This window comes from Oryctolagus cuniculus, chromosome 14 (genome assembly GCF_964237555.1).
Source record: "Oryctolagus cuniculus chromosome 14, mOryCun1.1, whole genome shotgun sequence".
NCBI lineage: Eukaryota > Metazoa > Chordata > Mammalia > Lagomorpha > Leporidae > Oryctolagus > Oryctolagus cuniculus.
The window spans coordinates 60,300,572-60,316,592 of record NC_091445.1 but is presented as its reverse complement, the minus strand read 5'-3'; the positions used below and the strand labels follow the sequence as shown (position 1 = coordinate 60,316,592).

General features: G+C 46.7%; 1 protein-coding gene across 2 annotated transcripts in view; it reads right to left on the bottom strand.

Annotated features, from left to right (window-relative positions):
* Nucleotides 1–8,653, bottom strand: part of RAI14 (retinoic acid induced 14) — a 194,735-nt gene extending 186,082 nt beyond the window's left edge. The window contains exon 1 of one of the 2 annotated variants that reach the window (XM_051853525.2): nt 8,509–8,653. The gene's annotated coding sequence lies outside the window, so the exon portion shown is untranslated. Of the gene's footprint in view, nt 1–7,081; nt 7,503–8,508 lie in introns of those variants that run through there. The other variant, XM_051853526.2, reaches the window with a different exon arrangement.
* Between the last annotated feature and the right edge of the window lie 7,368 nt (nt 8,654–16,021).

The following is a 16,021-nucleotide window of genomic DNA, read 5'->3' as shown; positions in this document are numbered from 1 at the left end:
TCAAGGTACTTGAAGAGGTGGGATTGCAGAAAGAGACCTCTCTTTTATGTCCATGGATCCAATTCTGCTGGGGATTAGAGTCCAATATCTTCAATCCAAATCCAGTACTTTCTCTCCTAACCAAAGCACTTAAAGAACAGTTACAAGTTATTATGAAGTTTCCACCAATATTCTGTGCTTATCCCTGTGGGGCTAATATATACATCTTCACCCTGTTGAACTGAGATGAGGTCTTGAGTCTTGCTTTGGACAGAAGTGGCAGGTGTCTCTTCCAAGTAGAAGCTTTCAAAGTCTCTGTGGGATTCATTTTGGTCTCCATCCCTCTATCCGCCAATCTTTAGAAATCATGGGAGTAGCTTAGAGATTGGCTTTCATCAGCCTTGGTTTCCTGAGTAACTACAATGTGCAGAGCCCCTGCCAACTCTCATGGGTAATAAAATGTGAGCAAGAAATGAGCTTGACCATTGTAAGCAGTTGAAATTTTTGGTTTGTAAGTGCAGTGCAACCTCACCTATCTATACTAATACAATAAATAGTCCTTTAGTCAACAAATATATAAAAAACTAAGTGAAAAGTTTATTTTTTAAATTGCATGCTAAAAATAGTGTATTTTAAAAAATGATTTCAAAGAGTAAGAGTGAGGGAGGGAGGGTGGGAAAGAGATGGATCTTCAATCTGTTGGTTCACTCCCCAAATGCCCACAACAGCAAGGACTAAGCCATCATTTGCCGCCTCTCAAGTGCACTAGCAGGAAGCTGGGTTGGAGGTAGGAATCAATCCTAGACATTCAGACAATGCATATGGGCATCCCAAGCTGCTGCTTAACCCACTGCAATACAGCACATTCCCCATTTTTTTTTTTTTTTGACAGGCAGAGTTAGACAGTGAGAGAGAGAGAGAGACAGAGAGAAAGGTCTTCCTTCCATTGGTTCACCCCCCAAATGGCCGCTATGGCCAGTGCGCTGCAGCCAGCATGCCGCGCCGATCCGAAGCCAGGAGCCAGGTGCTTCCTCCTCGTCTCCCATGCGGGTGCAGGGCCCAAGCACTTGGGCCATCCTCCACTGTACTCCCGGGCCACAGCAGAGAGCTGGACTGGAAGAGGAGCAACTGGGACAGGATCCGGCACCCCAACCGGGACTAGAACCCAGGGTGCTGGCGCCACAGGTGGAGGATTAGCCAAGTGAGCTGCGGTGCCGGTCCCCCAGGGCATTTTTTAAAAAGATTTATTTGGCCGGCGCCGTGGCTCAATAGGCTAATCCTCCACCTTGCGGCGCCGGCACACCGGGTTCTAGTCCCGGTTGGGGCGCCGGATTCTGTCCCGGTTGCCCCTCTTCCAGGCCAGCTCTCTGCTATGGCCAGGGAGTGCAGTGGAGGATGGCCCAGGTGCTTGGGCCCTGCACCCCATGGGAGACCAGGAAAAGCACCTGGCTCCTGGCTCCTGCCATCGGATCAGCGCGGTGCGCCGGCTGCAGCGGTGGCCATTGGAGGGTGACCCAACGGCAAAGGAAGACCTTTCTCTCTGTCTCTCTCTCTCACTGTCCACTCTGCCTGTCAACAACAACAACAACAAAAAAAAGATTTATTTATCTGAAAAAGAGAGGGAGGGAGCGAGGGAGGGAGGGAGAGAAAGAGAGAGAGAGAGAGAGAATGAGAGAATATCTTCCATCCACTGGTTGACTCTGCAAATGTCTGTAATGGCCAGGATGGATCAGGTTGAAGCCAGGAGTCAGGAGGATCATCCGGGTCTCCTACATGGGTGGCAGGGGCCCAAATACTTGATCCATCTTACTCTGTTTTTCCCAGGCCATTAGCAGGGAGCTGGATCAGAAGTAGAGCAGCTGGAACTTGAACAGCGCCCTTATGAGACGCCAATGTATCAGGCAGTGGCTTTACCTGCTGTTATAATGATGGTCTTGCCAGGGCATATTTAAAAAAAAAAATATTTGATTGTTTATGTTTATTTTGAAAGGGAGGGAGGCAGGGAAGGGGGAGGAGAAAGAGAGACAGACAGAGATGGAGACAGAGAGAATGAATGAATGGATGAATATGTTCCATCTACTGGTTCAATCTTCAAATGCTTGTGAGATCTGGACCAGGGCTGGGCTGAAGTCAGTAGCCCAGAACTCAACCCTGGTCTCCCGTGTGAGTGCCGGGGACCCAAGTGTTTAGCCATCACCTACTGCCTCCCAGCACTTTAGCAGGAAGTTGAAGTCGGTAGAGTCAAGACTTGAACCTAGGCATTCCAATCTGGGATGCACTTGTCCCAAGCAGCAACTCAACTGCTGTGCCAAGCACCCACCCCAAGTGTGTTTTAATGCAGAGGACAAACATTTTTTAAATGAAGACAAGGCACTAATTTCCCACAACCCACAAATTTTGGGTGTCCAATAGTGTAGGTCACCCTCCCTGGGGCAGGACTAAGGTGGGAGTCAACGAACTTCTTCTTAAAGGGCCAGGTTATAAATACTTTCAGATTACATGCCATATTGTTTCTTGTCACAACTCAGCCCTGCCACTGGGTCTCAAAGTGACCAGAGAAGATGACTAAACTCATGGATGTGACTGTGTCCCAACAAAACTGTATCAAAGCGGACAAATGGCCCACAGTTTGCTTACCACTGGTCTGGGACACAGAGTCGAACTTCTGACTCCTTAGGTCTCACCAGACACTCTGGATGAACTGAAATGCATCTGCTGGTTAATTACTCATTCATTCATTTGTTCGTCCTACCTGATACTCTGATGGCTTCCTAGGTTGCAGCCAATATGCTAGGCCCTGGGGTCAGAGTAAGAAACAGAACTGATAGGCCGGCGCCGTGGCTCACTAGACTAACCCTCCGCCTGCGGCGCCGGCAAACCAGGTTCTAGTCCTGGTTGGGGTGCCAGATCCTGTCCCGGTTGCTCCTCTTCCAGGCCAGCTCTCTGCTGTGGCCCGGGAGTGCAGTGGAGGAGGGCCCAGGTCCTTGGGCCCTGCATTGGCATGGGAGACCAGGAGAAGCACCTGGCTCCTGGCTTCGAATTGGCGTGCAGCTCGCCGGCCGTAGAGGCTATTTGGGAGGTGAACCAACAGAAAAAGGAAGACCTTTCTCTCTGTCTCTCTCTCTCACTGTCTAAATCTGCCTGTCAATAAATAAATAAATAAATAAACAAACAAACCCAGAACTGACAAAGAATTTTGGTGCATTCCTTCTGCTGTAGCTGCAGACCTTAGACTGGGTAATTCATAAACAACAGAAACCTGTTTCTCACAGATCTGGAGGCTGGGAAGTTCAAGATTAAGGCACTGGCTGATCCAGTGTCTGGTGGCGTCTCCGTCAGGGCTCTAGACGGTACCTCTCGCTCATCTTCACATGGAAGAGACAAAAGTGAAGAAAGGGGCTAGCCCGTCTCCTCTGGTCCTTTCATGAGGCACTAATCCCATCCACTAGCATGGATGTCTCATAACCTGATCACCCCTCAAAGGACCCCAAGTCCAGTGTCCACGTGGATTTTGGAGAGATGTACACATTCAAGTCATGGCACTGAGTCACCACTCTCTGGGTACTTAGAAAGAGCGGGGAGACACGCAAAAAAGCCAGAGATATGATCATTGCTGCTCACAGTTCTGGGAATCAAGCCGGCATCTCCATGTGACAGCAGCCAGTGTCACAGAAAGGCTCTGAGTGACACCGAGCTGCAGCTGATAGCCACCTGGATGAGCGGACCCAGGGAATGCCAAGCTCCCCTGCTTCCCCCTAAAACCAGAGAGTGGTGTCTGAAACTTCTGCACAATTGGAAGAGACAAAATGCGCATTAGAAAGCACAGCGGAGTCCTATTGTAGCGTAAATGAGCCTTGCAATGGGCCGAGCCCTCCATCAGTGTGATGACTGGTTTTCCCTGTCTGTTTTGACCAAGCAGGAATGGAGTGAGGAGAGTAATGTTCCTGCCACCACAGGCTCCTGGCTTCTACCTGGCCCAGCCCCACACTGTTGTGGGCATTTGGGAAGTGAACCTGCCTTTGAGTGTCTCTCTACCACCTAAATACATAAGTTTTTTTTTTTTTTTAAGTGTGTAAATACTGGTTAGAACTGTAGCTCATTAGCAGGCGCCAGTTCCTCTGCATTCTGGTCGCCTGGCCAGCGGTGGCAAGAGCCCGCCACGGCATCCCTTGATGAAGTGAGAGAGGGAAGAGTTTCAAAGAGGCTCTTCCTGCCGAGGGGCGAGGAGCTTGGCCTGGCAGAGACGGCTGCACGGCTCCTGCATCCTTTGGGGCTCTTTGCCACCCTGAGGCAGCTTTGCTTGCATAGGTTTTACAGAAGTCTTGCTTGCTACTCCCAACTTCAGTTCCAAGGCATCCGTTAATTGAGATCTTCACGTCTTTCTTTGCTATCCCACACAACTAGGCACTTAGTAAGTGCTCAGTAGATGCATGCCCCTGGCTCTCTCTACTTGGCAATTACATTCTAGAAATAGAAGTGTTTCACTGAGCTACATTATTATTTTGCTCCCCAGCCAGGCTTTTGTGCCTCACAAACATTTATGGTTAACCACAGAAAAGGAGGATCGAACGCAAATTTTTGGTTTTCTCCTAGTCTATTTTTGAAGCGTGTTTAAATGCCTATGAAAAAAATATATTAGATTGAAGGAATTTACTTGGAAAATAGGGAGGGATTTTTTTTCAACAGGGTTTCATTCACTTCCCAGAAGCTTTATCATCCTGAACTAAAAGAAACAGCTTCAACGGATACTTTGGTCAACCACTAAGGGGAGAGCCAGGTTTTGCAAAGAGCTGCTGTCTTCTCTCAAATCCTTGTTGGCTGGAATGAGGAGGCCTGCCACTTATTTATGGGACAAAAGGGTTTTTGAAAGTCTGAGCCTTTCCCAGTTCACAATGATTCTGATGCTTAGGGCTGCTGTAACAGAAAACACGGCCCATTGGCACCGTCACCCCATTATCTGCAGGGTGCTTCAAGACCCCTAGTAGAGGTTGAAACCCTGGAGAGTACCAAGCCCTATGTATACAATGTTTTTTTCCTCTGCATAAATACCTATGATAAAGTTTAATTTATAACTTATGCACAGGGTAATGATAACCAAGGATAAAACAGAACAATTATAACAACACACTGTAATAAAAATACATGAACGTGGTTTCTCTTTGCCAACTTTCTAGCTATACTGTACTCACCCCTCTTCTTGTGATGATGTGAAATGACAATGTCTCTGTGGTGAGATAAAGTGACATAAATGACCTAGGCATTGTGATGTAGCATTAGGCTACTGCATAGGGGTTGCTTGAACATCAGCACTGTGACATCACCACAGTCAGTACAGTGACCAAGATGGCTGCCGAGTGACTAATGGCACGTTGTTTTTTTTTTTTTTTTTTTTTTTTTTTTTTTTTTTGACAGGCAGAGTGGACAGTGAGAGAAAGAGAGAGACAGAGAGAAAGGTCTTCCTTTTGCCATTGGTTCACCCTCCAGTGGCCGCCACAGCCGGCACACCGTGCTGATCCGAAGCCAGGAGCCAGGTGCTTATCCTGGTCTCCCATGGGGTGCAGGGCCCAGGGACTTGGGCCATCCTCCACTGCACTCCTGGGCCACAGCAGAGAGCTGGCCTGGAAGAGGGGCAACCAGGACAGAATCCGGCACCCTGACCGGGACTAGAACCCGGTGTGCTGGCGCCACAGGTGGAGGATTAGCCTAGTGAGCCACGGCGCCGGCTAATGGCAGGGTTGTATACCTCATGGATACATTGACTAAAGGGATGGATCATTCACTCCTCAGGTGGGAAGGAATGGGACAGTGTTGAGATTCCATCACACAATTTAAAACTGATAAATGGTTTATTTCTGGAATATTCCACTTAATATTTTCAAGCCAGTGTTGACTGCAGGTAACTGAAATGGCTGAAAATGAAACTGCAGATAAGGGGGTGCCTAGTGCGCCTGCTGAGAACATTGAACTCGCTACTCATTCCTCACTTACAAAGCAATGATCACAAGGCCTCTATGTCTAGCGAGATCCTATTGCTAAGGTTATCTTTTGCTTGGAAAACCTGTTTTTAGGGAATCATACGGAGTAGTCAGAGACAAACTCTGACAAGATGATAATCAGGGTGAAGTGCAGGGCCAGAATCTGTGGCCCTGTATGCTCAGCACCACCACTTGCTGGCTATGGGACCCTGAGCAAACCGATTAGCCTGTCTGAGCCTCAGTTTCTCACCTGTATAATGGGGGCGATAAGAGCTCTTGCATCAATAGGGGTGTAATGAAGACTAAAGGAGAGGATGCAAGGAAAGCAGGCATCCTAGTGCCTGACGTGCAGGAACCTTCTGCAAGGAGCAGCCCTGCTTCCAAGCTGTTCCTGGCTCTTCACTGTGCTCCTTTGCATGAAATATTTCTAGGGAGAGGATGATGTTTCCATTTTTCCTTTCTAAAACATGAAAGTTTCTGAATATGGAGCACTGTGGCTGGAATGCAGGAATCTCTAACCCTCATCATTCTAAACCTCTAAGTTTTAGCCACAGTTGTCGAAAACCACTGTTAAATCATTTGGCGTTTTGGTTAGCATAATATGCAATATTTTAAAAAGCAGACAGGTTACCAAATGTGGATTCAGTTACATGTAACGTACATTTGCATGTAATATACAGAAAGAAACCCTTTGTTCTTTTTTGGGGATTTGAGTCTATTCCTGGTTTAGAAATCAATTTCCTTTTCCAATTCCAACCCAAACAGTCCACATTCCTGCCTAACTTTATGGGTATTGGTGTCTCCGTGGAAACAACCGCCTAGGAAGTGGTAATTTCCAAACCCAAGAGGCTCCCATTAAGTTTCTTGGCAAGAGGAGAGGAGGGTGTTTCAGGCCTATAAAACCCATAATTTTAACATGATCATCAGATAATAAGGATAATAATGGAGTTGTAGCACTTTAGAACTTGAAGAACATTAGGTCCCATCTAGACTAACCCGTCATTTTACAGATGAGTAAGGACCTTACACTTGAAGCATGTTTTACAGTCCTCAGGGGTTTTCACCTAGATTTTATCCTTTGTCTTCCTGACGCCCCTTGAGGTGGTGACAAAGTCGGTGTTCCTTACCTTCACTCTGTAGATTCTCCCGCCGAGGCTGTGGGAGATGAGTGACTTGCTGGAGGCATGTCACTTGATGGGCACATCTACAGTGCAAGCTTCCCCCTGCCTCCACTGTCCTCCGTCTGCTGCAGGGCTGTTGCATGCCCACCGGGACTCTCTAGACTTCAGTTAGCCCTGGCTGGATATTTTGGGCCTTTGAAACCCTGCCATGTGCAGAATAAGTTCTCCTCAAGACGACCCGTGAGCCCTCATGCCTGGCCTCCGCCCGTCTCCTACCATGCTTGCTTTCGCCTTAGCTCTGAAAGCCTTTGATTTTGCAGTGCTAAATGCCCTTCCTCGTCACTGTTTCACTCCAACAAAATCCCTTAAGAACGAACTGGAGATGCCCATCGTTGTTCTCCCGCCCCTGCATCCCCTTCTTGAGAACTTACTCAGTTCTAGTTCTAGAAAAGGTGAGTCACAATATGGTGCGACTTTACCCAAAGCCGATTGGTCCAGAGGTGGCCATGGAGAGAGAGAGAAGACAGACACAGAGGAAGAGGGAGAGAAGGAGAGAGAATGAAGAAATGTGTAGATCTAAAGGAGGTAAGAGGGCTGGCACTGTGGCGCGGTGGGTTAACGCCCTGGCCTGAAGCGCGGGCATCCCATAGGGGCGTTGGTTCAAGACCTGGCTGCCCCTCTTCCAATCCAGCTCTCTGCTATGGACTGGGAAAGCAGAAGAAGATGGGCCAAGTCCTTGGGTCCCTGCACCCATGTGGGAGACCTGGAGGAAGCTCCTGGCTTCGAATAGGCACAGCTCTGGCCATTGCGGCCAATTGGGAAGTGAACCATCGGATGGGAGACCCCTCTCTTTCTCTCTCTCTGCCTCTCCTTTCTCTGTGTAACTCTGACTTTCAAATAAATAAATAAATCTTTTTAAAAAAAATAAAGGAGGTAAGAGGCCATGTGGCTCCAGCAAGACTAAGAGGAAAACAACCATTGAAACAAACTGTTCTTGGCTGGCGCCGCAGCTCAACAGGCTAATCCTCCGCCTAGTGGTGCCGGCACACTGGGTTCTAGTCCCAGTCAGGGCGCCGGATTCTGTCCCGGTTGCCCCTCTTCCAGGCCAGCTCTCTGCTGTGGCCAGGGAGTGCAGTGGAGGATGGCCCAAGTGCTTGGGCCCTGCACCTGCATGGGAGACCAGGAGAAGCACCTGGCTTCTGCCTTCGGATCAGCGCGGTGCGCCGGCCGCGGTGGCCATTGGAGGGTGAACCAATGGCAAAAGGAAGACCTTTCTCTCTGTCTCTCTCTTTCTCTCACTGTCCACTCTGCCTGTCAAAAAAAAAAGACTGTTCTCTCTCTTTCTCTCTCTGCCTCTCCTCTCTGTGTAACTGACTTTCAAATAAAATAAATAAAATAAAATAAAATAAAGAAAGAAACTGTTCTTACATTACCTGGTTACAAACCCCAGCAAAGCTTCTGTGATATATTCCAATATAATCCACGAATTTCCCCATTGGCAGTGGAAAACCAGCTCTTAGAAAGTAAACAGACAACAAGGCTCTGATTTGACCCTCTGGTTTCCAAGTTGCAACTACCCCTTCCTGGCTACATTCCAGTTATTGTGATGTCATTGAACATAGACACATGCTGTCACTGAGTGTGGGCATGTGCACACAGGCATCCATCTTTTGTGTTTGAGTAAGCTGGCTCTAGCACATTACCGCATTTGGTTTAAGCTAATATAAATAGGTTTCTGTTCTTTTGAACTAAATATTGTACTATCTCAAATTGAGACAGCATTGGTTGGCAAATCTATTTATAATTAGTAAAGAGAAAAACACCACTCTGCCTGTTAAACTTGGATTTAATGCTTTAAGGACAGTCCTGTGTTGTTCATGACCTCAGCACCACCAGCCCTTGCTCATTTGATACGGCTCCATATCTATTCCTGTGGGATTGCCAATTTGCAGCTACATTGCTTAGTGTGGGATAGACAGCTGGTCCTCTCTCTCTCTCTCTTTCTCTTTCTAGTATCTTAGGAACAAAATGAAATGAAGCTTCATTTACTTTTAGGAATCTTCTTTTCTTGAGCCTAGTAAACCCCCCTTTTTTGTGGAAAAACACAGAATTGTGGTCATTCTCTGTTGATAAACACCTACTTTCTTCATGTCTAATGTAAGCCCTTACCCTGTTCCCAAGATTTTCTGTGTAGACAATAGTTTTTTTCTCCAAGACCAAATCATGTGTAATTTTCTTGAAGACACATTAAATTACAACTAAACTCCCCATGTGTAGTACTAACAAACACACTGATGACAAAATGACCAAGTCTGCTCCTGTGTGGGTAACGACAATTATGCCATGGCAGCTTCCTGGGCCAGAGCGATTGTAAATCTCTATCGATTATCAAACGAATCCCAGGTTCAGAGATGTGACAACGTGGGAAAGAAAGGGCATCTCAGACGAGTGAAATGAGATAATCTCCACTAACAGCTATCGCCTCCTCCTAGAAGCCTTTTCTAACCATCCTTGGCCTCTCCCTCGGAGCCAGGCTAAGCTCCTACCTCCTGCGTTCCCGTAGCACCCTGTGGATATCTGTATCTGAGAACTTTTTGCTCTAACTTCTCATGGGGAGAAGGAAGAGGAGGAGAGAAAAGAGAGAAGAGAGAGGAAGAGAGAAAGAGTCCTTTCTTCTGTTTCTGCAAGGGACCAGTACCCTGGAACTGTAGTTGGTCCTCCTCATCCTGTTAGGAGGACCACAGGGGGAAATCAAGCTTCCCACTCTCAAAACCCTGACTCAGTTCACAGTGACACCCTGAATGATTATGTGTTCCTGGAGTGAAGAAAATACTCGGTCTCTCCCCTTTTTAACCTTTGCTTCCCATCACGAGGGCATCTCATTTCCCTCTCTATTTGCTTTTAAAATTTTCAAACAATGGAGTTGCCCTCTAATATTTTCTTTTCTTATACCATTTTTTCTTTCTCACACTACTTTGCCTTCCACAGTCTAAAACATGAACATGGATGAAGGAAATAGTAGATATTGTGATCTATTAAATAAACAAGCAAAATAGCAATTCAAAAAGTTGCCATCAGGTTTTCCTGGTTTTGCTGTCTTGACCCTGGGTTTCTGGGAGGAATGGGTAAGAACTGGAGACGGGGACCCAGTCAAGCTGCTAGTTTGGGTGAGTTAATATTTTGACAGTGGTAGAGGAAAGTCTCCCTGTTCTGAAAGGCAGGGCTAACGCTCTAGTAACTCTGCTACAGGGAGGCTCCGTGGGCAAGAAACCTCAAGAATGCAACCCTTAATTATAACCTAACACGGAGTAAACAGAGGAGGAGGAAGGCCCAGGGTTAGGCTGCTGTCCATGAATCCTGCCTACAGGAGGGGCCAGCTTCTGCCAGATTTGGAAGAGATCAATGACAAGCTGGAATGTTTCATTTCTGGATGCAGTGAGACATGGCATTTAAAGAACCGTCCTCATCTATGAGTTAAAAGTAAGTAAATTCAGGCTCACCACCCCGATGAGCTTTGAGGCTGCTGGATATTATTCGAGCTTTTGTGTTGACATTATTTCATGACTGAGGAGAGTATGCCAGTCATTTCCCTAACTCTAATCGTGTCCATCCACAACCTCAAAAGGAAAAGGTCAAAAATGATGAATGGATGTGATGAGGATGTTGCTCTCAAGCCCTTGTGAGCTGTTTGGAGTAGCACTAACAGAGGGCTCAAGCTTAGTCGTTTTCACTCCTTAACTGGAACCTCTTTCTGTGACTACCTGAGTTGCAGGTATGAAAAGACGTTTCTTTTCTTTTTGCATAACTTACCTAGTTCATATGAGAAAGTCCTGTTTGCTTGGCCCTCTGGATATAATTCTGATGGAGCCAAGACCTTTACAATGATCATCCATAATTTTTCCAATATCCATTAAACAGATGTGGAAACTGAGACTAAGGAGATTCAAACACTTTTGCCAAGACAGTGGAGCTAGAATATCGCTGAGCTATGCTTTGAACAAATTCCTCTCTGAATGGAAATTTGCATTCCTTCCTTTACACTATGTTGCCTGGTAACCCTCCAGGCTGTGGTGAAATGAGGCTTTAATAAATCATACTTGAAATGCAGAAATGAATGAGGACTTTTGAATTTTATCAGGCAAATCTCATCCATGTATCTGGGGAAGTTTACATACCAGTAAGTCGGTAGACGCCTTTAGATGGTTTCAAATCACTTGTCTCTGTAGATTCTTGTGCCTTTGCCCCCATGAACACTATGCAGAGATCCTCCTGTTGCTTCTGATGTACATGATACCACTGTACATGCACAATGTGGATCTCCAACCCAGGGTCCCACCACACTCCACTCCCTGAATCCCTAGGCTTTCAGAACTTCCACCCTTGGGAAATGTTCAAGATATAGCTGCACTTTTCCATTATCCCCATTAATGGCTTCTCTGGGCAGTCACCACCTAGCTTCTTCCATGTATACATTGCAAACACAGTACAGTTCTGGGGTACTGTCAGGAAAAGTTGGTTATTCCTGCAGGCTAGGTCACCAGGAGAGTTGGAACAGTAGATTCAAATAGGCCTTTGACTCCAGCACTCTGTTTTCTATTGCTTTAACAAAATATCTGAGCCTGGGAAATTTGTAAAGAATAGAGTTTAAAATTTTAACTTATTTTCATTTTGTTTGAAAGAGAGCAGGATCTTCCATCTGTTGGTTCACTCCCCAAGTGCTCCAACAGCCAGAACTGAACCACACTGAAAACAGAAGTCAGGAGCTCCATCTGGGTCTCTTACTTCTGAACAGAGGTCCAAGTACCTGAACCATCAACTGCTGTCTCCCAGAGTACTTCCTAGCAACCAGCTAAAATCAAGAGTGGAGTCAGGACTTGAACACCGGCATTCTGATATGGAACGTGGGCACTGTAGCCAAGGCCTGTCCCTGAATACGTCTGTAAAACAGGATCATCAAAAATATTGATTAAATCTAGTTATGAATACACAAGTACAGGTGAGCTGTGAGGAGTCAGGTTCTTATCATCTAGAACAATGGTTTCTGAGGTTTGCTTTACATCAGCCCCTCTTATTTTCTTGTGATCTCCCAATGGTCCATGGCCAATTCCATTCTGATCCTCCTTAGATGGCTAATGTTACACAGAGTTCCTCAGATTCTAGTCCAAAGCAGTGCTTATCATGTACCAGCTGCCCTGTATAGCCTCTTCATAAGCAAATTCAGCTCTTTCCCTCCCAGGTTTCAAAATATTCACAATACCACAAGGCCCTCTCCTGCAGTACTACCTCTGAGGACCCTATGTGACCCAGGGATAACTTATGCATGGGGTTTACATGTAATAACTAGGTCCCAGCCAGGAAATGTATCTGAAAATCAGGTAAAGTATAAGTGAAGCCCATACTCAGAGCCTTCTGTGGAAATTTAGTTTGAAATATAAAACATCGCTTGAAATAAAGGAGCTACAACTACAAGCACACAATCTTTTCCCCTTGTCTATGGTTTATTATAATGATGTTTCATAAGGAGGAACTTTTTTAGACTTGTCCAAATCCCAGAACAAAAGCCAGTCATGTATCCCTGGCCGAACAAGGACTGCTATTTTCCATTTTATGAAACATTTTGCATAGATGCACATTGTGAACCTAGACACAGGAAAGCAACCAGTTTCCTTCTAAAAGAACCCAGTATATATTATATATGTGTGTACATGTATGTATACATACACATATTTATTTTTAGTGTTGATCATTTCCTTTCCTTGCATATCCAAATGACTATTTTATTTATTTATTTATCTATTTTTTATTTGAAAGAGTTACAGAGAGAGGTAGAGACAGAGAGAGAGGTCTTCCATCCACTGGTTCACTCCCCAGATGACTGCAAGGGCCAGAGCTGCGCCAATCTGAAGCCAGGAGCTTCTTCTGGGTCTCCCATCTGTGTGCAGGGGCCTAAGGATTTAGGCCATTTTGTACTGCTTTCCCAGGCCACAGCAGAGTGCTGGATCTGAACAGGAGCAGCCGGGACCCAAACTGGCACCCATATGGGATGCTGGCGCCACAGCGGCCCCCATCCCAATGACTGTCATTTAGAGTAATAACTCACTCAGACTCATCATATGTGTTACCTTTCATAAAGCAGTTTACAAAGCTCTCTATTTTATTTGTTCTTCTGACAACCCTGTGACGACTCTCTTTGGCAGCTGAGGATACCTAGACACAGAGCAGTCACGCGGGGCTTGGCTGGGAGCACCCACCCAGCACATCAGTGAGAGATGAAGGACTTGGAGTTTGCTTCAGGCTCCCCAGCACCTACTTCTCACTGCCGCCTTTCAGCACAGGCTCTGCCACTCCCTGTAAGGTCCTTTTAGGTAGAGTTTTGTGAGATGTTTGCATCAGACAAAGAGAAAATGCCAGCCCCAGGATAACTTTCAAAGCCTAACTGCTCTGAACTCCAGACCACACATTTCTAATTCACTTGTCCATGAATTGGCCACGACCATCCTTTTGTTGGAAGGTAAGCTGGTGACACTCCGGCCTCAGAGTCAACCCTTGGGACATTCGGATCTGGCTAAAAGGCCCATGAGAGTCTCACAGGCATGGAAAGCCATGACACGGTGGCAAAAACAACCTAAATGAAAGATCCTGGTGAACAAGACCCCAGCGGAAGGAACAGGCCACCAAGGAGGGAGGCACCTTTCTCCAAAGGGAGGAAGGAACCTCCACTGTGATACGGCCTTGTCTAAACAAGTTCAGAGTCGGTGAACACAAGGGGCTTCCATAGCCTAGACAGCTCATAGCAAGAGTCTCGGGTGATTGCTGATGTCATAAATAAGAGTGCCAATTGTTAAATCAACAACGGGAGTCACTGGGTACATGCTCCCCACGTAGGATCTCTGTCCTTAATGTGTTTTACTATGAAACTCAAAAACAACACTACTAGTCGAACAATACCCTATACCTTGTGCGGTTGTGTGAGTGCAGCCTGTTGAAATCCTTGCTTAGTATATACTAAGTTGATCTTCTGTATATGAAGGCAATTGAAAATGAAACTGGATGAGGGGCGGGATGGGAGAGGGAGTGGGAGAGGGGCAGGCCGCAGGAGGGAGGGAGGTTGGGGGGGGGAAGCCACAACAATACAAAAGTTGCACATTGTAAATTCACATTTAGTAAATAATAAAAAGAATTAAAAAACAGAAAGTAAGCTGGTGAATAATGAGAAGTCAGCGTCTTTTGTTTCAAAGGTATGTGAAGCCCAAGAGTGGACTTTCTGGGGAAAAAAGAGGAAGCCGATCTGACAGCTGTGAAGTTTTCCTTGCCCCAACCCCCATCGCTACAGCAGGAGGATAAATAGACACAGGCACTGAAGACCAATGCAGCCCTGACACAACACCGTGAGGCAGAACTGGGTCCTGGAACATGGGACCTCTCAAGATTGCCTCTCCTTCGGGACCCTAGACAAATTAGTGTGTCCACACGTCACACTGGAACAGCCTTGATAAGAAACAAGAGGATGGCTGGGGCCAGGATGGCTCCCTGAGAGTGTAGCCTATGCAGTTGAAAGGACTCCACACTCAGAAAAGCCTGTGCTTGGTTAATGTTCATACCATCTTGAACTTCTTAAAAGTTTTGGACAAGGGATCTGCATTTCCATTTTTAAATAAATATCTTTATTGATTTGAAAGGCAGAGAGACAAACAGAAATCTCCCATCTACTGATTCACTCCCCAGATGCCCACAATGGCCAGAGCTGCCCTGGACCCAAGGCAGTAGCCTGGAATTTAATCCAGATCTTCCCCATGGGTGGTAGAGATCCAGGTACATGAACCATCAACTGCTGCCTCCTAGAATACACATTAACAGGAAGCTGAAATCTGGAGCAGAGCCAGGACTCAAACCAATGTACTCTGGGATGAAGATGTTCCAAGTAGCATCTTTTTTTTTTTTTTTTTTTTGACAGGCAGAGTGGACAGTGAGAGAGAGAGACAGAGAGAAAGGTCTTCCTTTGCCGTTGGTTCGTCCTCCAATGGCCGCCATGGCTGGCGCTCTGCGGCCAGCGCACCGCGCTGATCCGATGGCAGGAGCCAGGAGCCAGGTGCTTTTCCTGGTCTCCCATGGGGTGCAGGGCCCAAGCACCTGGGCCATCCTCCACTGCACTCCCGGGCCACAGCAGAGAGCTGGCCTGGAAGAGGGGCAACCAGGACAGAATCCGGCGCCCCAACCGGGACTAGAACCTGGTGTGCCGGCGCCGCAAGGCGGAGGATTAGCCTAGTGAGCCGCAGCGCCGGCCCAAGTAGCATCTTAACCGCTGTGTCAAAACACCTGCATTTCCATTTTGCACTGAGCCCTGGGAATTATGAAGTTGATCCAACTTGTTGCCCTTGAATAGTAACCTCACGGTGACAGTGATAGAGCAAGGTCATGGAGCTGCAGATAAGCTGACGCAAGGCTGGCAGATCCAAAGGGGCATAGGATCAGGATGGAGAACACTTAAAGGCCCATTGTGTGTGGGCCTCAGAGACCCCTGTCCTCAGCAGGGACCAAGTGCACTGCCCACTATGTGGCCTAGGGATTCCATCTTAATTGAAGCCCCTAAGAGTGATGCTTGGTGCCCAATCTCAAATGCTTGGGAATGGAAGCCTGGTCTCTTATTTGAGACCTTTTCCCTTCAAAGAACTTAACCTACTGATCACATTCTGGCACAGGCAAAAAGGAAAGAAGTTCAGTTTCTAGCCATCAAGATCCAAGCTTTGGGATTTTTGAAAATCTTTATTTTACAAAGCATTTTCATTTTAGAAATTTAAACTCGGGGCTGGTATCGTGGCATAGTGGGTAAAGCTGCTGCTTGTGACACTGGCATCCCATATGGGCACTGGTTCGTGTCCTGGCTGCTTCATTTCTGATTCAGCTCCCTTTTAATGATGGTCTGGGGAAAGCAGCAGAAGATGGCTC